A 22016-nucleotide genomic window follows, 5' to 3' on the forward strand; every position below is an offset into this window, starting at 1 on the left:
GAGACTGTTAGTGTCTGCCGTTCTAAGAAAAAGGGTTATTGGTGCCAGATTTGCTTGATATTCAAGGTAGCGCAGGCCAGTTTTCTTGTATATAGCAAAGAATGGGGTGGCATTGGGAAGAGGGAAGAGTCTTCTGCAGAAATTATTTTGGATTATTTGAAGATGGATCACGCTTTGGTAGCCCCATTGGTCCATCCCAAGTAAGACAACTTAGCTTCGCAGCATCATGTCAAGAGGCTGGGCCTTCAAAAAAGCTTTGGCCCAGATAAAGAGGGCGCCAATGGGTTGTGACATTTGTGTTGCATGTCTCTCGACATGAGAGTTGCTAACCAATTTACAGGTGAAACGAACATCAATGTAGTCCTTCTCTTGTAGTCTGTCATTAATCACCTCCCCAGAATATCAAACAGGGTGTTTTGCTGCACACTGCTTCCAAAAGACAGGGACTGCAGATTTCTTAGGATTAACAGCCAAGGCCCTATCGTTCATGTAAAAGATGTAGATATTGACCACCTGGCTAGGAGCACGCTTTCATCAGCGTACCGCAGTATGGTGACCGTGTGCCCATTTATATGTGCAACCTAAATTGCTGGGGTGCATAGTGTCACATGTAATGAATTAGGATACAAGTTAACTAGGAGGGGGGCCAGCACGCAGCCCTGCCATACCCTCCTGTCTACTAGAATTGGTTTGGTAGCAATGCCATCTCTAGTGTATCTCTAACCAATGCATAATTATGTTCGCGCAATTGGAATATTGTTCTTAGTAGGTCTGTGTGCCCATGCCTGACTTGACAGACCACAGCTTTCACCTGTCTACTGAATGAAATGCTGGGACCAGATCCATGAATGCTGAGAATAAATTCTCTCTTTGTGCGCAGGGGCATTTGGCTGTACTCCAATATAAATTAAGGGAATGTTGTTCCGTGGCCCAGCCGGCCCTAAAACCTAGTTGCGATGCACTAAGTATTCCATTGGCCTCAACCCAATCTTGAAGTCTGTGAAGCACTACTCCTCCCAAAAGTTTGGCTAAGCATTCCAATCATGAGGTAGCCTATAATTATTAGGAACCATCACATCATTTTTGTAAATCGGGCATATAATAGCTTTCTTCCAAATCGGCGGGTAATGTTCTAATTCAACCATAGCATTAAGAGGCAGGGTTATGCGATGTGCCCAGATCTCCTTCTAGGCCACAAATACATCTGATGGTATGTAGTCTGCGGCTGGGCTTTTGCCAGTCTTGAGCGTCTTCAGCGACTATTTCAGATACTTGGAATAAATGTATGCTGACGGTGGTATATGTACTTTCTTGCATTCCTCAATCCTCATTGTGGATGTTTTGGAGCAAATACAAGAATTTAAAATGCAAAAACCAAGTATCATGGGTAATGGTAGGCACACTTTGCTTTCTTAAGAGCTTAGGGCCTGACATGATGGTCCCCCTGAATGACCTTGAATTCCAGTTGGCAACAGCCACAGTTAGCTCTTCCGATGCCTTAATCGTAAGCTCTTGCTTACAATACTTTACAGTACCCTTATACAGTTTCCTTGCATTACTGATGCTAGTTTTATTGTATGGCTTTAATTTGAGTGAAGGTGTTTTTTTTCTTACGGCTGGACTCAGTATTAAAGCAACCCGAAAATTGCATTAAAGATGGAGAGGGCTTGGATGTAGAAAAAGCTTCACCAAGGCGCTGTGTGAGAAGATCAAAGTTAGGAAGGACTACTGCAGAAGGAGAAACATCCCCCAAGGATGATTCGATTTGTGAAATATTGTTTGAAATCAAGTCCTGATTGGCCACCTTGGAGCAGACTTGGAATATTAACATTCTAATTTCAGATTGATAAGAAAGTGGATAGCGAGAGCAGGTTAGGGTGGCCATTTCCCCAAACTATCCGAACAGCCACTAAAACATCAAGATGAGAAAAGTTCTAATTAGCCGAAGGTCAGATTAACAGGAACGAGGTGCTTAACTTAAGAAAATGACGGTAGGATGGAGTCATTGACCTTCCTCACATCCCTTCACTCTGTTGTTGGCCATGATGCCAGTGGAGCTTGTCCAAGAGCCAATGCCAAGAGATGAAAATCAAGAACCTCCTGAGTGTTCACTTGTAGGAGTATGGAACCACTGCGGGTGCCCACATATGGGGGCACTTGGGATGGGGATTATGCAGAGGTCAATGGTTCATGCCTGTATTACCACCAGTAGGGGCAAATGGGCAGAACTTGGAATCCTGCCATTCTTCCTAAACTAATATGGAGCAGACCTATTGTCAGTGTAACACTTTTTAGGGCAAGGAAAATCACTTGAAGTTCCAACACTGATGTGGAGGGGATACATTGATATGTCCCACGAAGCGCTTATCAGAGATTATCGACTGTGACCCCAGCAGACTTTCTCCGCCATTAAGAAAGCAGCAGCTCTCGGATTCAGAGGTCCCCCCTGGTGACACCAGAGGTGTACGGACCTCTAAGGGCTCTTACATAGACCGGCTTCCCGGTGTAAGACTGCAGATGAGATGCCTATGTCTCATTTCTATCTGGAGGAACTCTGGGGTTAGGCCTCTGGCTCTGAGGCTAATTTCAGGCAGCCCACGTAGTCTCCTTGGTTATCCCTGGCATGGCAGTCCCACTGCTTCTATCAGTTGATGAGTTGCCCCTGCGTCCATCATGTCCCAGTGACACCAGACTTTACAAAATGTCGGTGGGTGCACACTGTGAAAGATGAATGCCTGCAATTTGCATAGGTTGCTCCAACGCACTGCTCCTATACCTCTGTTTTTTTGAAGGAGGAAGTGCCAATGGTGTTTCCTATTCTATAGTCTGTAGGAATGCAGCAGAGGAGTAATTACTGGCTAAATACTCTGAATCCTGCCGGGCACTGCCAGAAGCAATTGGAGGAGATAAATTCTCTTTGTGTTTCTTCTTTGCTGTTAGACAGGAGTTGTCTGTCCTGATAATATGTGATTGTTAGGAGGGATTTCCTTAGCCATGTGTTCAGGGTGTGAGCAGGACCAACACACACAGCTAGGCAACAATGATTCCATGAAGTTTATCTGACTCTGCCAGTCTTAAATGTAGCAGAACGGCCAAGGCTAACTCTTCGGAGGGGAGAAGGATGGTCAAAGGTACACGATAATTCTTCATACCATCCAGGAAAAGAATGTTCACACAATATTTTAATCAAAATATATCTAACTGTGTAGAGAAAGGCAATGGGGCATTACGGTGGATAACGTTTTGAAATATAGATAGTTCCATGGATTTAGGTCTTGTGACAAAGTCCCCTTCCTAACTTTGAGGACCACCAGTGGAATAGTAAAAGGGTCCAGCGGCCACCCATAGCTACTGGACGCTGGACCCAAAGTAGGTATGGGGAGGATCACCAGACCAACACTACTGTTTCCCTGCACTACGGCAGGGGACAGTCACAGGCGCACACTCACCAACATCACTGATCACCATAGAAGGGTGGTCGTCGCCACCCCCTCAAGGATATTGCTAATCCTAATATTGGGTCTGCTGGAGACCCCTTCCCACTCCTGAGCTAGAGATAGGTACTCAGTATAGGGATGAATGAAAAGAGCTGCAACATTGTGAATTCACAGGAGATGTAGAAATACATTTCTTCCATCCGGACCACTTCCAAAGAAGACATTTGTGAGCATGAGTCAGACAAGCGCAGACCTCAGGAGTCCCGTGGAAACAAAGTTGCACTGGACACATGGACAGAATGAAAGGAAACCTACTTCTGTTGGCCGCTCAAAGGACACGCAAATACTGTTCTTCCGCTTCAGCTAGCATGGAGGTGATTCCAAAGCTACCATTTCCCCGTGACAAAAACATCACATTTATACCAAAAAGCGTCCCTTTATTACCAACAGCTTTTCTGACTTTTGTTTTACATACTGGAAATACGGCTGCTGGCAATTGGTATTTATGGTCTAGTTGTACACCACCTGTGCGACGGCTAGGTGGATCATGTGATCTGACGTGGGGACGTTAATTGGCACGCATTATCGGCCCCCAGCAGCTTACATTAGGAGTGTGGGAGATGTGCCATGATTCGAGAGTAGCAGTGGGTGGCCTTATAGAAAGAGTTCGGGAGTGTGGTTGTCAGGTGGGATTCTATGCAGATGATGGAGTGATTTGGGTTAGGGGTAAGGTGGGTGGAGTGATTCAAGCAAGGTTGCAGGAGGCTTTGGAGGTAATGGAAAGGTGGTGCCAGGATTGGGGTTTTAAGGTGTCCTCCTCTAAAATGGGGTGTTGTTTAACAGGCGACGTAGTGGTGTCAGTTTGGATCTCAAGCACAGCGGGGATGTGTTGGTCCAGGTGTTTGAATTCCGGTATCTTGGTGTGCTCTTGGATGAGCGCCTGTCATGGAAGTTACGAGTGGATAAGGCGGTGGCGAAGTGTAAACGGCGTCTTCATTTGTAGAAGGTGGTGTCAGGTCAGGAGTGGGGTGGAGGGCAGAGGAGTATGAGGATGCTGTATGTGGGGTTGGTCAGGAGTGTGCTGGAGTTCGGAGTTCAGCTGCAGTGCAGTTATAGTAGGACTCCGCTTAATGTGTTGGATGGTGTCCAGGCAAGGGTAATGAGAATTGTGACTGGGACTGTTCGGTCATCCCATTGAGTCCCATTGAGTATGGCTGAGGTACAGGTCATGGTGCGTGGCAAAATTAAGGATATGTGGCAGGATCGGTGGGATATGAGCACAAAGGGGCGGCAGTTGTATGCAGTGTGCAGTGACGTGCGGGTTCGGGCGTTTGAGTGGGGGGTAGTGTTGACACGAAGGGAGGAAACTATTTTGAATCGCCTTAGGGTGGGTCATGCAGGTTTGGCGGGATGAAAGTTTTTGATGGGTAGAGTTGCATCAGTGGCGTGTGAGGCTTGCGGGTGCCCGGAGACTGTGTCTCATTATATGTTGGACTCTGTATGGTTTGATGTGCAGCGGGAATCGCTCAGAGTCAGTATGAGCGGCATTGGGGTGGTTGTACAGGGGTTATCTGATCTATTCAGTTGGAAAAGAGGGATGGTGGATGATCAGTGTAGGTGAGGTGAATCACTGATTGGTGCTTATTTTGGCGAAAATCATCTGATTAGATAGAAATCACCAGCTTCGGGTTTCTGGAGTCACCCTAACAAGAAGAAGAAGACAATGATTCGAGAGTGATTGATGGGAGCATTAAGTGCATGCCACGGCCGATTGAGGTGAGCAGTAATCGTTTTGAGAGGCCTTTACATGCCTGGTGATATGATATGATATTTTATTTGTATCACGCTCGTACACAAGTGTTTCAGAGCGCGACTAGGCAAGGGAGGGGAACAAGGGAGAATACAGCACAACATAAAAACGATCTTACTAGGCCCAGTGACATTGAGAACGCGCAAGTGCATGGGAAAGGGAAAAGGGAAAAAGTGCATGGAAGGGGGAGAGTGGAAAGTGTAGAGCCGAGGAGCGCAGATAAATAAAATAAATAAAAATAAATAGAAAATGGAGGCAAACTGTGGTAGTGCAGCCAGCAAGTGGCAAGTGCTGTGTTTAAGGCAGCAGACTGGGTAAGTCTGAATAAGTGCAGAAAAAGAAGAAAAATGGGGGGGGGTGCTGTATGTGTACAGATACAGTCCCCAGTGCAAGGGGTGGCCAGGAGGCAGTGCAGGAAGGTGGCAGGGTGAGCAGGTACCTGGGCCCAGGGGACAGAGGGTGGCCAGGTGCACAGTGCCAAGAGAGCAGATCAGCAGGGGAGAAGGGGAGCGAAGGCAGAAGCAAAGAAGAAGGTTTTGAGGTGCTTTCGGAACCAGAGATGGTTCTCCTCAAGTTTTAGAGTGGCAGGGAGGCTGTTACAGAGGGAGGCCCCAGCTGAAGATAGAGATCTACCCCCAGCTCGTTTCTTTGAAAAACGATTGACCCGGAGGGAGTTAGAGGTAGAGGAGCGAAGAGCTCGAGAGGGGAGGTATTTGTGGAGGGATAGCCGAAGGAATTTTGGACCCAGGCCCCAGAAAGCCTTGTGGCCAATGCAGAGGGTTTTGAATTTAATCCTTGCATCCACTGGGAGCCAATGGAGAGATTTTCAGAGCTGGCGGATACAATCCCAGGGCTTGAGGGCAATGACAAGTCTTGCAGTCCTGTTCTGGATAAGTTGTAGAGGGTGGAGAGTGGAGGCAGGTAGATTTAGAAAGAGGCTGTTACAAAAGTCCAACCGAGAGAGAACCAGAGCTTGGAAGACAGTGAGCTTCTGAGGGAAGGAGAGGAAAGGAAGAATACCTCTGAGGAGGTGCAGTAGGAAGTTTGACTTTTTAGAGACCACAGAGATATGGGCCGAGAAGGAAAGTGTGGAGTCAAAGATGACCCCAAGGTTCTTAGCCTCGCAGGTAGGGGCAGGAGGAGGGCCAAGGGAGGCCGGCCAGAGAGTGAGGGAAAAGGATGGAGATGGTGTGCCGATGAGGCGGATCTCCGATGGTGTGGATACGGGTTGTGGACTCTGCTAATAAAATACTGCCCTTTGTCTCTTTCGTTCATAGCACATCGGTCTTTATGAAGAGGACTCAATTGTGATTTGTGGGGTATCTGAATGCACCGCACTGTACACCAGCGAGCGGTTTAACTTACTGCATGGGAGTGAATACTAACCCATGTGTGTAGCACTAGTGGTGGCCATGGGCACGTGTCCCGATGTTTGGGAGCCTTTGGGGTCACATGGTTTCTTGCTCGGCTGCAAGCACTTTGTAGAATGGGGTTTGGCTTCACTGTTGGGGCAGCTTCGCTTTCCCATGAACTTGGCATGTTGAGTGTTGGGATTTTCTAGTTGCACTGGTGCGGTTAAGATGTAAGAGAGTTTAGGCACTTTATCCACTGGTATGGGGGGTCTTCAGCTAATGTATTTTTGGTGTTTACAACTCGGGTGATCAAAACTTTCTAACGCGGTCTTTGGTGTGGTGTGGCTCTTGGCATTAGGGTCTAGTAATGCTGTGAAGTGGGTTTTGTCTTGTGGGTGATTGCACTTTGCTATGAGTGATGGATTTGTGTTTATGATGCAGATTGCGGAATCCTGAGTTGTTTTCACCGAAGTTGGAAATTACCACATATGTGTGGTTCAGCAGTCATTGCTGTCACTCTTGATCACCTTTGATTGATCCAAGGTAAGAGTGGATGTTTATGGAGGAGTGTAATTTGCTTTTCTCATTGAGTGCGATATTCATTAGGGTCAAAAAGTGTGTGGCGTTGGGTGATTTATATATTTTTTTGTTGGTTTTCTGTTCATCCATTATTGCGCTATTTTAGTTTTTATGATTTTTGAATTTGTGTTTTTTGTTTATTTTGAATATGATATGATATGATAGTTTATTTATATAGTGCCTATATACAATGTGTTTCAAAGCACTTCAAGGCAAGGGAGGGAATAAGGGAAAATACAATGACATTCTTACAGGCCATGAACAGTAAGGATGTGAAATTAACTATTGTACTCGGCCTGATGACATTTCAAATAGTGCAAGAGCTAAGCTATAGATAAGGAAGGGAGGGGGAGAGTGGGAAGGAAATGGAGACAGACAGGCGACTACCGTACTAGGCCTGAAGACATTTCTGGTAGAGCCGGAGAAAACAAAAGGTGAGGGAGAGGGGTGCATAAAGGGAGGGGAGGAACAAAACAAGCAACTATCATACTAGGCCTGACGACATTTCAGATAGTGCTGGAGAGGGGGGGGGGGCGCAATTAAGGGGAGGGCGGAGGAGACAGACGAGGTTGTTATCATACAAGGTTCAGGGACAATTCTGATAGAGTAAGTGCATAGAAGAAAGTAGGGGCAGGAGGGGAGGAGATAGGAAAAGGGAGAAAGGGAGAGGAGGAGAGAACAGAGACTAAGCAGTCAAAAAGAGTGGAGAAGCAAGAGGGGAGAGCAAATACAATTGCAGAAGTCAGTAGTAACACATAATGTTGCAAGCCAAGATACAAGATGAAGATGGGAACAGCATGATTCAGGGCAACCATGAGTACAAGATGCAAAGGAAGTTCAGCATGAGAGTTGAGAAAGGGTGACACACCGTGAATCAATGAAATCCATAAAAGTAAAATCCAGCATTGGCTACAAGACGGTGATGGTGAAACCAGAGTGTATCAGGACAGACTCCTGCAGAAGTAGGCTGGGTGGGGTACGGACAGGGTAGCAGAATCAAGCAAAACAAGCAACACCTGTGTGCTCCAAGGGGGGGGGCACACAGGACACCACCAGGGGACCAGAGGGGGTGGGGATGGCCTGTGGGGACAGAGAGAGTAAACCCATGTTGGTACATGCTTACCTGCTATCTGAGCAGGGGTTCGGGCCCTGGGTCCAGCTGGTCCGAACAGGTCCAAACAGGAATTGCCCTTTGCTTCGGACAACCGGGTGAGAGACACCCTTGATCTAAGAGTTAAGAGCAGGAAGGAAGAGGCAGGGCCAAGAAGGTGGGTGGTGCTAAGGCCAGGTGACCTAGATCCACTTGCACCTGCTCCCCATCTGCAAAGGAAAAGAGGCGAAAGGGCTCCTTAAGTAGGGAAAAGAGCAGCAACCAGGAATGCACCAGGTGGCCGGGGCTTGCTAAGTGGGGAAAAAGAGCGGCAACCAGGAAGGCACCAGGTGGGCGGGGCTTAGGCTGGGTGACCTAGATCCACTTGCACCTGCTCCCCATCTGCCTGTAGATGCTCCTATGCAAATTCTTTCATTGGTATTGATAAGGAGTCCCCAGGAAATTGGACATTGTATAGTTTTACCACAAGGAATACAGAGCTCTCGTTGGTTCGATGTTGATTATTAGAAGTGTGTTTCTAGACCTTTTGTGAATAGTATAGATTTGTGCACCCTTGAGGAAGGTCCAACATTTGTAGTGTATGGGACCGAAACATGTTGGGTTAATAGAGTACATTTTGTCTATTGATTTAAAGTGTTCATGATTGAAGCCTTCTCAAAGATATAGTACAGTATCATTACGAGAGAACACCAATACCTACTAGTTTCAGTGAGTAGTTTTAAGGTTACCTAGCCCATTGTTTTTTCTTATTGTTTGGGTTTTTGTCATTTTCTAAATACACTATATGTATGACAATTTATATAGGATCGGAATTGAAATGAATTTGTGATTTTATGTGTTTTATTGATTGTTATTCTAATACAATTTTGCATTTTGTGCAAATGTATGTATTGTAGCCCGTCTCCACTTTTAGTTTTTCCTTTGTGTGGATTTTGAAAATACAGAGGGACCACTTCAAAGCAGGTAATTCCAGCGGCACTCCAAAGAGGGGAGGGAAGGAGGGTCTGACACATGTCTAGGACAGTTTAAAAATCCAAGATGGTGACAAGTCTTCAAATAAGCTCATGTCAACTCCTTTTAAACCCACTTCACCACAGGCCCAATCAGACCAAATCGCAAACCAGCCTAGCCCACACTGTACGGGTGCCATCCATACCCAGAAGCACCACCCAGGGGGAATAGACACTACACTATAAGCGCAGCTTGGTAACTTAAAGAGTGTGGGGTGTTCATGAAGGAACCAGGGGAAGGTGGTATGAGTGGATTGGTTAGCTAGAGTTCTACTGAGAAAAGACCTGGGAGGAGAGAGTTGAATGTTTAAGTGAGGAAGTTAAACTGGAGGAGAATTGTTAACATCTGAAAGAACAGTTATCGAGGAGGTTGGAAAAGGAATTCATACCCTCAGGAAAGAGGGTTGTTGAGAAGGTGGGAGGAAGAGTCTTAAATAAATGGGATCTGTAATACATTACCCTGCATTATGTCCCTGTCTAAAACTAAAAAGCAACAACCACCATGATGAACAAATATGTGTCTTTCTCTTCCTTCCTATGGTTCTGACAATATATATCTTACCAGTAACTTAATTTGGCCGTGAGATGTTTGATACAGTCTGGGGAAGAAGCATTCTCTTGCTTCAGGGATCTAGGGCTGAAATCATGGCTTTTCAACTGTGATTGTGTGATCTTTACGCAAATCTCCTCGGTCTGCCGGAGAGGCTTTGTGAAACTTAGGGTACTGAAGAAGGTGCTTCCATTCCTTCCTAATTCAGCTAGGAGCAAAATTGTTACTGCCACCATTATGGGTGCCATTGACTACTGTAATGGCATCTATTTGGGCCAGCCAGACGTATTGCTCCAATGACTTCAGATCCTCCAGAATGTGGCGGCTAGGCTGGCTCTCTCCGCCCCTAGACTAGCCCATTCTCAGGACCTACTTCAGCGCCTTCATTGGCTACCCGTCAGAGAGGGCGAGGGAGGGAAAGAGAGAAATAGAGAGAGAGAGAGAGAGAGAGAGAGAGAGAGAGAAAGAGAGAGAGAGAGAAAGACAGTGGGAGAGGGAGAGAGAAGATTGAGAGATAGCCTGTATAGATGACTATATTTTTGTGTACAAGGCTGCTACTATGTTTTTGTGACAGTGTTTATGCTGGCAGTATGTTTCTTGTGCTTGCATGCCCTGAATGTGCCAGACTATCAGGTACCCCACACACCAACATACCAGGTAGGGACTGCATGTGGGAAAAGTGGAGGGATTGCTGATTGGCAATTTCAGTGCCATGCATGTGGTGTTAGCTGAGGGTGGCAATGGGAAACCGCGTGGGCCCATTGTCTTGGTGCAATGTGGAACCAGACAGTGTTTAGGCTGCCATTGGGAGGGCGTTGGTGAGACATGGAGCATCATTTTCTGGGGGTAATGTGGGCACCATTATGGCATTGTGCTTTGTAGAGGTAATACTTTCATGATATTGTTGAGACTGCCTTCACAATTATCTGTGATCAAGACACCAGTATGACTGTGTGCTTTTCTGGGGCAAAACTATTATGATGCTGTCGAAGCTACCATGATATTTATATTATGTGATCCCCTGGAGCAGTTTGAAACTGCCATCTGAAGTATTGGAATACTTCGTGTGTATTTTAGGTGCTCCCCTAAATAAATCTTTTGACTTTATGCAATTTATCTATAAATTTGTTAACAATTGCACCATTTCGACTAATCATTTAACAAATGTTCTTGGAGATAGAATTGCTGTGTGTGTTCTGGCCCTCTTGCTTCCATGTGCACACCAACGTGAGGGGAAATGCTCATACCAGACAGGTGTGGAAGGGGATATAAACTGTATATTTTGGATATTGAAGATGCAATACTCCAGCAATGTGCTTTCTTAATAGTTATTTGTCAATGCAAAGGGGGCTGCTATTCTCTCACGTATCAATCGCTTCCACTTAACATGACATTCATAACACAACATGGCATGGAACTTTGAATTCCCCATTTACCATATTGTTTTGTAAAAGTTCCCTATAGCACTCTCTATACATCTGTGACTGAGGCAGCACCTATGTCTCCCCAAAGCTAAGATTTTTACTGAGTAGCCAGTCTAGAAAAAAATCATGGGCACTTTGCTGGTGTCACAAATAAGCACAGCCTGGTTTCAGATCTGCTGAGAACAAAATGTACACTGCTCAAATGTAGGTCGTGATTTATAAGGCGCTTAATACACAGAGGTTTCTGGGCGCGGACCCTAGGATCGTACCTGCAGTGCTCGTGTCGTCTTGTTTCCAAGGTGAGCACGATGCCCCTGAGCTATCCGCCCAAAACAAAGCCCACACGCTACCCTACCCTCCGCAGTAATAGCATATTCTAGAGTCCATGCTGAACTCTATCGCAAGACAGTGCCAGGTTCTCTACTGTCCAGTTAAAATGCTAGTCAGTCGTTTCATTACCTAGTTTTATGCTTACTCACTCTGGAGCCTCGAATCCAGAGTTCCCCTGCAGAGGCTCGGGGATTCCTGGGGACACGGTCTATCTCTCGGATAGCTCGCTCCAGAGACATGCACGCCTATCGGGAGGCCCGTATTTGAGGACAGGAACGTGGTCCTCATTTCATGTCATTTTATTGAATGTATATAGCGCTTTCGCTAAAGCGCTGAAAAAAAATATGGTACAAAAAATATGCCGATGAATCTTACACTGTCATAACCTTAAGACGCAAGAAAATGAGATTTAAGGGAGGAATGGGAGGAGTATAGAGAGGAGGAGGGGCGAACAGAGATGGAAAAGCATTCCAGAATTTAGGAGCCAGTAGAGAGAGAGAACACAAACGAAATGCAGCACACAGGAGTTTCGGGGTAGCCAAAAGAAAGAGAGAATGGTGGGATAATAGAATGAGGCCAGCAAAGCCAAATACGAGGAGCGACTTTCCATCTGTGCCTCAGAGGTGAGTTTAACCACTTTTGCTGCCCTTTGCAGCTCCAAAAGCATGTTTTGCGTTGTTTCCTTTTTTAACGTTCACCACAATCCCAAGTGCCTTGGTTGCAGGATTTTAGAGCCTGTTTTTAGGTTTGCACTTGTGTCTTGGACCCTTCCCTCCTCCCAACCCTCTGCTGTTTCTGTTTTTCTGTGTCTCTGATGTTCCACTAGGCTCTCTCCCACTCTCTTTTTCCCTATTCCTCTGTGGTTGCTGCTGTGACCGTGCCTCGTTCCCTCTTGTTGTATGCCCTGCCTTGTATTGTAATGGAACCCTGGCATGTTTATTATTATTGGCCAGTTTTCGACATTCTTTTTGTTTAGGCCGGGGCTTGACGGCTGGGTGGCCACAGGGTCCGTTTCGTGACAAATCCTGTCCTGCTTACCGTTTGGTGTGCCGTGTACCTTAATTCACTGGCAACGAGGATAATAAAGAGAGTGAGGATGAGCGGGAACCCCAGGAGCAATCCACGTGTGTGCCTTAGCCTGCATTTTCGCTGTGCTGCCCAGCCGCTCCTGTATCGACGCTTGGTCGACCTCAATCCTGCCAGCCCCTCCGACTTTGCCTTAAAATGCAGGTGCAGTTCCATTCTCCCCTGACGGTCCCCTGTGATTTGGAGACCGGAGCCGCAGCACGAGCCCAGCAGCAGATGCAGCCATTGCATCGCTCACAGACATAACAAGAGATCGGAGGAAAGGACCCAGCAATGTCATGGCATGTTGGCATCCATTTTGGTTGGCATAGCATGCACCCATACACCACAACACAAAATAATTAGAATGTGTTTTTATTCCATTCCGCATCACTGAATGCATGTTTCCTTTACCGGTGCATGCTGCCCGGCCCACAGTTAATGGTGGAAGTGCCAAACAGGTACTGTGTGTGTATCTGCTATTAATGTAAGTGTGCTTATTCAGGCATTCAGGATAGCAATACTGAGCAACACTAACTGTGAGCTAGCCCATAACACAGGATACTTCCAGCATCATGCAGCAAAGTAATGCCAGACCCCCTCCCACATTCCTATCAACTCTTGATGAGCCTCCTATGGCATGGGACCTCTGGGTAGACGCATTTAAGGTCTACTTAAGAGCAGCCGCTGGAGCCAAGTACACAGACAACGAGAAGGAAGCAGTGCTTTTGAATTGTTTGAGCGCAGAAGGGCTCAGGGTATTCAGCCATTTACCGGGCAAGGAAGTACGAGTCTCTGGCGGTGAGGAAGGAGAAACCATAGTGAGCTTATGTGAGATAGCTTTGAAGAAATTGGAAGGGAGTTTTGGGAAAAGGCCCAATGTTGTGTTGGAGTGATATCACTTATTTTCCAGGGCACAATGTGGAAATGAATAGATTGCTTCTTACATTACGGCATTGTGCGCTCTCATTTCCACGTGTAAATTCACAGGCATACTGGACGAGTATATAAGAGACCAGGTGATGATGAAAACAAGGAACTCCAAAGTGACGGACTTTGAATCGACAGAGACCCTCCTTTGGATAAAGTGATCGAGAAATGCATTGGAGAGACAGGGCCTCCGTATCCTTGTCCTTTACTGCTTTTTATCGTGTGTTCTGTTGTGTTTTCCGCGCAGGGATTCATGTGGGACTCCTGGCGGTGCAGCTCTCTCCTTTGGTTTTGGGTAATAGACCCATGGGATACCCTTATGGCACCCATGGGTAGGGGTACAACCCTGTGCCCCTAGTGTATGTTTTTGGGCACCTGTGGGTGGCCCACAGAGCAGGGTACGGGCTGGTGGCAGCTCCATGCTGAATTTGACAGGTGCTCCGAGTATCCTCCATTTTGGGATACCCAGGCCCTGCCATTCTAATCAGTTGATTCCTGATAGGAAACAAGATGGCCCTTGTGGCCTCTTGCTTTCTATTGCCTGTTACCTTGTTTTCCCAAAGACCTGGGAAGCCCTGACTCTGGCCCTTCCCCCTGACTGGCTGTTGGGTGGAAGTTCCATATATAGTATTGTGGGGAAGTGCTGACCAGACTGGCTGGAGCCTTCCCAATGACAGTGTGTTGTGGTTGCGCCTGTGGGTGGCACCTGGGTGAATGGAGTGTGTGACGAATACGCATTCTGTGTTGTGGGTGTCTAGTATCTGGTGTTTGACACAATGGGCCTCATTACGAGGTTGGAGGTAGTCATGGCGCTATCAGCGCCATGACTACCTCCAATACCAGTACCATGTCCGGTCCCATTCAATGGGGACTTACCGGTCTATTCCGACCTTTGCGGGACCGGTAAATCCCCATTGAAAAAGCCATTCCCCATTTCAGCCCCCATAGGGCTCAATGGGAAGGTGCTAATAACGGTACGGCAAATTGCGGTACCGTTATTAGCTCTGAAGTCCCTTAACAGGTCCCTTCCATAACGCCTGGGAAAGCCAGGCGTTAAGGAAGGGACCCGCTAAGGGACCTCATAGTAGGGCGGTAAGGGATTACCGGCACCGGTGCCCTTACCGGTGCCGGTAATCCCTTGCCGCCCACCTCGTAATGAGGACCAATGACTGAGACAGCCCTGCCCGAAATTGGTATGAATGCAATATGCACCTGATTGGCTGCCTGCCTGCATGAATGCCCTTCTGACCGATTGGCTGCCTGAGTGTGATCCAGCAGAATGAATGGGAGATCAACTAGTATATCTGGGGGCCTCTCACTGCTAGAATTTGTGTTCAGAAGCTGAAGAGTAACTGGAGTGAAACTGAAGCTTAACCTTGAAGCCCTGCTGGAAGAGAAGAATTGCTGTTGCTCTCCTTCACAATCTGAAAGCTGCTGTGTCTCCAAGAACTGACCCAGAAAGGACCTTGTAAGGCGCCCTCTTCCCGAGCTACGACGGACACTCGTGCACCAGCTGACCTTTGTCAAAGCTCCCTGGTAGACAGACCTAGGACAAGCTGCGGACCGGAGACAGGGACTGCCATGGATTCCCAAAGAGAAGCGCCCGGACTGTTGTCCGCCACTGTCGACGACCGCCATTGCCAACTGGAGCCGCCGCGCTCCCGTTCGCCTAAGAACTTCATTTGATCCAAGGACGCTCGTGTCTGCATCACGGCCCGCTTTATCCCGCTGGAGCAGGTCCGACCGTCAACGCGCCGAGGAGCATCCGCCGGTGGGTTTCCCGCCACCTAAAGACCACAGAGACGCCAACTACTCGATGCCCTTGCTGGGCCACAGTTCTTCATCATCTCTTTGCGGTCCAGAACTATCGTCACTGAGGTGCCCCGCGCACCTCTTCCTTGCAGGACGCCAACGCTCTGTCGTCGATGAGCACCGCTAGGAACAAAGCTGCCACTTCACCGCCATAGTTCACCCGGTTCTCCGTCGGACGTTCGACGACCCGTGACTCCTGCCTGAAAGGGAGGGCACTCAAGAAGGGCCGTCAATTTCCCATCGACGAACGATACAATTCCTGGTACATTGGGGCTGTAGAACTATTGTATAGGGAAATAAAACTCATAGAACAATATATGGAATGGGCTTGTGCTATATCTTTATCTTACAGGTTGCCCAGGTGGGGGGATTTCCACACAGAACTGTGCTTAACGGTAGAGGCCAGTATTCTGCCTATTGTTTCAACCATCTTGCTTTCCTTCCTATTTCTATTGCTGGTTTCCTTGTTATTTATCTGTGTGACATTACCGTTGATGCACTTTAATGAGATCTGATAATGCTTGTGGTACCACTTTAGAACTGTATATATTTACCATTATAGATTAACTAAAGCACAAAGTGAGTTATTGTGATAGTGTACATAACCTTGAATATTAATTATATAAAGACTGTGTTTTAACTAATTCAGTGTGTGGACATTCCTTTGTGGGGGCTTGGAGACTACACGGTACTTAAGAACCAGCCTGCATCACCTCCTGAGAAGCTAGGCCTTGATTGCTTGACTACCTTACCAATAATAGAGAATCTTGGCTGGGGTCCTCTGTGCCTCTCCTCTACCATATAGAGAGCGGAAGAACAGACACCCCCTCCAATCTTTACACCGTGCCAGTGTACACGTTGTGACAGAGGAAGTAGAAAGGGCGGCACGGGGCGAATCAGTGAAGCAGTGCTAGCACCCAAGAAGGGTAGCGGTGAGACAAGGGGTAGAGTTGAAAGAGTGGATTATCATGCCAACAAGAACAGCAGAGGGCCATTCGGTGCCAGAGGAAGACAAACATGTACAAAGTGTGGATGGACCGGCCACTCTAGCGGGGCCAAGGTGTGTCCAGCCTTGGGAGTGGAGTTCAGAAGATTTAATACCACGGGACATTATGTTATAATGTGCAAGTTGAATAGTGAGAATGGTGGTATGCAAGGAAGACAAGTGGTCAGGTTGGTGTCGGAAGAAGGGGGTGTCGACGGAATGGTGGGACACGTGAGCAGTGTGGCGCAGGAAGGTGTGCTATTACATGTGGAGGGGGCGGTCAAGAAAGGACCGTGGGATGTGTTAACTGTGAATGGGATTGAAACGTTGGTAGATTGTGGTTCACCTTACACTATGATTTCTCCAGAACTATAAAAGAAGAGTTATGGAAAGGAAGTGTTGATGCTCAAACCACCCGATATCAATCCCAGTGCATATGGGCAAGTGCCTATCAAAGTTTTGGGGTATGAATGGGCTCAAATAGAGTTCAAAGGGTGCAAAACGGAAGGAAAGTTATATGTAGTGCACAAAGGCGAGAGCGTCCTGGGATGGGAAGAGCAAGCTGCTTTGGAAATTGAGATACGCCCTGGTAAGGCCATTCCTGAGTTGAGTGTGGAAGAGCAGAAACCATCCGTGGGTGGTGTGTCAGCGGACTACTTGCAGAGTTTGTATCCCGCTGTGTTTTCAGACAATTTGGGCATGTTGTGTGGTTTCTCTCATCAGATTGTATTGAAGGGAGGGGCAGTGCCTAATGCCCATAAGGTTAGGAAGGTACCAGTGTTGGCCAGAGAAGGATTAAAGTATGAACTTGCGAAAAGTAAGAAGGCAGGAGTAATAGAGGAAATTGAATCTTCAGAGTGGTTGTCACCAGTAGGTCTTGCGCGCAAGCAGGATGGTGGCCTCAGGATGTATGTCGACCATAGGCAACTCAATGTTCGTATCTGGGTCGACTGCCATCCCCTGCCTAATATAAATGAGCTTTTAGCGACCATTGTCAGGCAGCGTGGTTATCCACATTTGACCTCCCTTTGGCGTATCATCAAATTAAACTGCACAACGTGTCGCGTCCGCTTATGTCATTTGTCACCCCATTCGAAGTGTACAGATTTTGCTGCATGCCATTTGGTTTGGCATCGGCATTGGCCGTTTTCCAATGGTTGATGCAGGCACTGTTTGGGGAAGTATGTGGTGTGAGCTACTTCCAGGACGATATTTTAATTTGGGGAAAGGATTGTAGCAAACACAATGAGAGAATGGTTTGTGTACTGGAACTTTTGAAAAAGAGTGGTTTGACCGTAAAGTTAGCAAAGTGTCAGGTGGGTTTTTCGCGTGATACTTATTTAGGACACACATTGGACCTAGGGACGGTTTGGTGAAGGTAATGAGGGAGGCTCCTTCCCCGGTGAACAAGAAACAGTTGAGGTAATTCCTGGGAATGACTGAGTACTACGTGAAATTTATTCCATCGTATGCTGAGTAAATTGTGTGCATGAATGCACTTTTGAAGAACAATTTTAGGTTTGAGTGATCACAGAGTTTGTCAAGTTGAAGGAGGATGTGGATAAGGCTTCCTCGTTGAGTTTGTTCACTCCTAAAAATAAGACTGTGCTCACTGTGGACGCGAGTGACGTGGATCTAGGGGCGGTGTTGGAGCAGTGGCAGGATGGTAGGTTCAGACCAATTGCATTTGCATCTATAGTTCTTAGGGATGCCGAGAGGTGTTATTCTGTGATTGAGAGGGAAGCTCTGGCTGCCTGTTGGGCCTCTAAACATTTCACAAGGTTTCTATGGGGTCTTCCGTATGTGATTCAGATGGATCACAAACCCCTTACCTATGTGCTTACTACCAAGGACATGGGGTCTGTGTCTCCAAGGATAGCAAAGTGGATGGTGGATTTACAAGAGTACAATTTCAGAGTGGAATATATTATGGGTTCCAGGAACGTGGTTGCAGATTGCGTGTCTTGGTTACCTGTGTTTGATTCCATTGGGGACGTGGAGGGAGAAAGGAGCACCCAGGTTGCATCCATCCATCCCGTTGTTGATAAATGTGAGTGGGACAAGGAGAGTGCAGTTGATGCAGAGTTATAGTGGATCAATAATGGTATGCATTTTGGCTGGGAGAATGCGGATGTGAAGGAAGAAGGCAAGGCATAGGTGCATATTCTGAGTGAGTTGGCAGAGGACCCTTGGGTCATCTCTAGAGGTGACAGGTTGGTTCCTCTCTCAGTTTGAGTAGCAAGTCAGTTAGTTGACTGGCTCACAAGGGTCATTTGCATAGGTCACTGACTAAAAGAAGATTGCAAGCATTATTCTGGTGGCTGGCAATGGACGCAGAGGTGGAGATGGCTGTGAAAGAGTGCGTGAAAATGCAAGGTGCTCAGTCCGCAGCCTATTTACCCTGTAGAGGTTCCGGGTTAAGTGTGTTCAAAAGTGGCTTTAGACATCATGGGTCACATGGATGGCCTTGGTGGAGAGTTGAGATTCATGGTGGTTTTGGTGGATTACACTTTGCAGTGGAAGGAGGTGGCTGTATTGGAAACAGTGACAACTGAGAAGATCATAGACTTTCTCAGTATGGTGTTTGACAGGGAGGGTGTCCCGGCTAGCATATTGACGGACAATGTGGTTCAGTTCATTTCGTTCCTCATGCAGTGAGTTCTTACGGAATTTGGGCATCAGGCATCATAGGACCCCTTTGAATAACCCTGCTGCAAATGGGTTAGTAGAAAGGATGAACAGATTTGTTAAGGGGGCGATTCAACTGGATGTAGCGAATGGTTTGAATTGTTGTGGAGGTGTGTCAGAAGTGTTCACGGCCTATAGACATACGCCATCAGCTTTTACGAGTCGCTCACTCCTTGAACTGATGAGAGGTAGACAGGTGGGTTCCAAGTTGCAGACGGCTGCCCTTGGTGATGGGGTCTTCATCAAAGTGCGTGTGTCAAAGGTGTTGGAGAGAGTGCATTCTCGACAATAAGAAACCCATTGGTGTGAAGGCTGGGGATAGTGTTTATGTGAAGAACCCAAGATTTGTATTCAAGGGTGGAAGTATGCACATATCTCCTCAGACTGTACTGAAGGTTGGTGAAGGTTACGTGGTTCGGGATGACGGGTCGCGGTGGAACAAGAGGAGGATTGTGGCCGAGGGAGTAGCACCCATGGGGCCCATATCATGTGACACATCTGATTTCACTTTGGAGCCCAGTTCCCGTTCAGTTGTTGAGGTGCATGAGGTTGTGTGTGAGGAGGGAGTTGTGCATAGGGAGGAGTGTGCAGTGGCTGTGCCAGACCTTGCGGTTCAGTGTAGTAATAATGTGGAGTGTGCTCCAGGAGTTGCAGCAGATTCTGCTAGTGGTAGCCGCATTCCTAGGATCAGGTTACCTCCTGTCAAATTGAGGGATTGTGTTTGGTGGGGTGTTTCGGATATGAGCTCTGTGTGCTGAGCTCCATGTACCGAGCTCTGTGTGTTGCAAGTTCAGAAATTAGTTCAGAAATTAGCTCTTGGTGTTATTAACCTGTCAAATGAACTTGATGTTTTGTTCATTCCTTTCCTTCATTCCTTCCTCGTTTTCTGTTTTTTTTGTTTGTATGCAAATTGTTATTGTGATCATATGTAGCATCATCAAGGGGGGAGAAGTGTTGGAATGGAACCCTGGTGTATTTATTATTGGCCAGGGTTCCACATTCTTTTCTGTTAAGAGGCTTGACTGCTGGGTGGCCAGAGGGTCCGTTTTGTGACGATAAATCTTGTCTCACTTACCGTTTGGTGTGCCTCATACCTTACTTCACTTACTTGTGTTTCCCTACTGATGTGCTCCCCTGTGTGCCCCCCCACCCTCCTCCTGCGCATCCTGCGGTGCATGGCACTAGGGCTGTGCTCCTCTCCTTCTCTCCCACCTCCAACTTTCCTCCTCTCACCCCCTATGGTGCTCTCCATTTCTGACATCCTCTCTAACTGCTACTCTGTTGACTATCCTATCCCTCTCCCTAAGTCTGGATGGAAAAAGTTCAAGAGGGAAATCCTGGTCTCCAACCCAGGCCTCCCTATCACTGATACCTACATCAGTGCTTCCTCCAGACAGACTCTCACCGACATCCTCTTTCCCGTTCCCTCTCCTGACCTATGGAACCCTCATATAGTCTCTGTTCTCTCTCCTATCTCCTCCTCACCCATCAATGGTGGCACCCGGTGGGATGCCCTCTTAGCCTCATTCCACTTCTCCAAAACCATCATTAATATCTATCTGAATGGGACTGTCTTGGTCCAGGGCCCTCAGCCCAATCTCCTCCTTTTTGATACACGCTTCCCACGTTCCTCTCTTCTCCTGCTACTCCTTCTAACACCTCTCTGTCTCCTGTGCCATCTCCTTCCTCCTTCGCCTCTATGGCACCTACCTCCTCCTCCTCTCTGACACCCATGCCACCTCTGTCTGTTGCCATTGCCCACTCTAGGGCGCCTCTACAACTTCTGTTGGATGTACCTCCCTCCTGTACCCCACCACAGAAGTCTTTCAAATGTCACAACCTGCTCCACGTAGCTACTCTCAACTCTCGCTCTGCTGTCAAACACTCCTTTAACATCTGCGGCCTCCTTGAAGACCTTGACCTGGATGTCCTCGATCTCACCATGTCACGGCTTCAGCTTCCAGGCTCAGGAGTGGCACGAACCAACCTACCTCTCCAGGGTCTTGGTGCCTGCAAGTTAGACTTACACAAGCTTCCGTGACCCGGGGGGGGGGAAGAGGGTTAGGATCTCGATGGTTGGATAGGTTCAGTAGCAAGGGTAACCGGTGAGAGGACTAGGAAAGGGGAGGTGGTTAGGGAAGGGGACATAGGATAACACAATGCAACTGTTGCGTCTTCACACACATTCACAATATTCACAACTCCCCCCCACACCCCACAACAAGGGCTAGAAGAACCAGAAAGAGACTTATCTCGGGGTGAGTGCTGGCCTCCTGCCTGTGCACTCTCAGGTCCAGAATCCGGAGCAGTGTTATTGCTGAAAAGAGAGTGGGAATTACCATCTGCGTGTTACATCACACATCAAACGTTACATTCACTCACTCTCGCACTAGAGGTTAATGCACCCTTAACGTGCTCGAGTAGTTAAGTACATGCAGCTGTTAACATTCCCCCTTTACGAGCGGATTACAGTCGCGCGTGGCTCCGCGTCCGTTATTGCCCAAAATGTAATTGCTACCAAAGGGCTCCTGCGTAGCAACAACTCGTGTTGTATGTCACACTGAATTAAGTTGTAGCCTCTCAGGTAGCCACGTAACCATGAACGGCTGTTAGTGGGTTAAAACATGCTTGACTACGCGCTGCGTGGTTCCTATAGTTTGCGCGTAGGTCAGATTGCAGACACTATGACGTTAGTATTCAAGGCTTTTCACTTAGCTTGCTGGAGCAGGGGGGGACATGAGAAACTTGGGCGGAGCCTCCCTGCGCGTGCCCCTGACCGCAGCTGCTGGTGGAATCCTCTGACTCTCTACGGTTCATCAAAGCGCTGCGCGCCTTCCCCCAGATCCGCTTACGCTGCCTGTGGCTTGCGGTACTTATCTGAAGGGCTTGAGGGGCCCAGGTGGAGGATGAGTGGGGCGTGGCCCCTCGTGAGC

The sequence above is a fragment of the Ambystoma mexicanum genome, chromosome 1q, assembly GCF_040938575.1.
Source record: "Ambystoma mexicanum isolate Mex_15411 chromosome 1q, UKY_AmexF1_1, whole genome shotgun sequence".
NCBI classification, from domain to species: Eukaryota; Metazoa; Chordata; class Amphibia; order Caudata; family Ambystomatidae; genus Ambystoma; species Ambystoma mexicanum.